This window comes from Chrysochloris asiatica, unplaced genomic scaffold (assembly GCF_000296735.1).
Source record: "Chrysochloris asiatica unplaced genomic scaffold, ChrAsi1.0 scaffold00195, whole genome shotgun sequence".
Classification (NCBI taxonomy): Eukaryota; Metazoa; Chordata; class Mammalia; order Afrosoricida; family Chrysochloridae; genus Chrysochloris; species Chrysochloris asiatica.
Genome location: NW_006408713.1, coordinates 840970 through 842029, shown reverse-complemented (window position 1 = coordinate 842029; position 1060 = coordinate 840970). Strand labels below are relative to the sequence as shown.

The 1060-nt window shown below is 35.8% G+C and overlaps 1 pseudogene; it reads left to right on the top strand.

Moving 5' to 3' along the window:
- The first annotated feature begins 614 nt into the window (after positions 1–614).
- LOC102829263 overlaps positions 615–1060 on the top strand; it is a 34450-nt pseudogene continuing 34004 nt past the window's right edge.

Sequence of the window (1060 nt, the reverse complement as noted above, 5' to 3'; positions counted from 1 at the left end):
CATATTATTTACAAACGCAGATAGATTGATGTGTCCTTATCTGTCATAAAAACAAAAATATTGGTAACCTTAGATAGGATAGCTATGCTACAAAGCTAGCATTTCTAGATGATACAGTTGACTTTAAAAATAACAATAATAATACAGTTGAATGGCAGGCTGACCACCACATATTTTCCTTATTTTGTTGAGAAAATTAAAAAAAGAACCAACTTTCCATTTTGATATATTCAGCACCTTTGAAAAGATACTTTGTTTTGGAAAGAACTGTTTAAATGTCTCCTTTGAGTTCTAGTCCAACAGTTTATAATGCTTTGGTAGGGGGTGGTAGGAGTTTGCTTGAAACATGATCCAACAATGTGTTCAAACGGTGTTGTTAGGTGCCATTGACTTGGTACCTACTCATAGTCACCCACTGCACAACAGAATTTAATGCTGACCAATTCTGCACAATCCTCACAATCATTAATGCACTATAGCCTATTGGTGCTGCACTGTCTCACCATCCTCGCTTCTGAGATTCCACACCACATGTCTGTCAGTTTGTCATACCATGGTGGCTGTCATATTACTGTGATTCTGGAAGCTATGCCATGGGTGTTTTAAACACCAGAATGATCACTCAGAGTGAACAGGTGTCAACTGAGCTTCCAGGTAAAGAAAGACTAGGAAGAAAGAGAGACAAATTTATTCTAAATATTTAATCACTGAAAATCTGATGAATAGCAATGTATCACTGTCATCATCAGAATATTGAATATTAAAACATGATGAAGAGCACTGGAATATTATCAGATATAGGGCCAGAAAACAAAACCACAGAAATTGAAAGACACTAAATATATGACTTGGAGAGAGAGACTTCCTCAAAGTAGAGGTGACTATGATGACACAAAATGAGTAAAGGTTGGGGACATTCATTTGCTGATGGGGCACAATTAAAAATAAAGTGAAACAGTTGTAAACAACTATTCATAATCAGAAGAAGGAAACTGTCAAGTATGAAACTAGGAAATTTTTTGTTGTTGTTAGGTGCCATCAAGTCAGATAACGACTCATA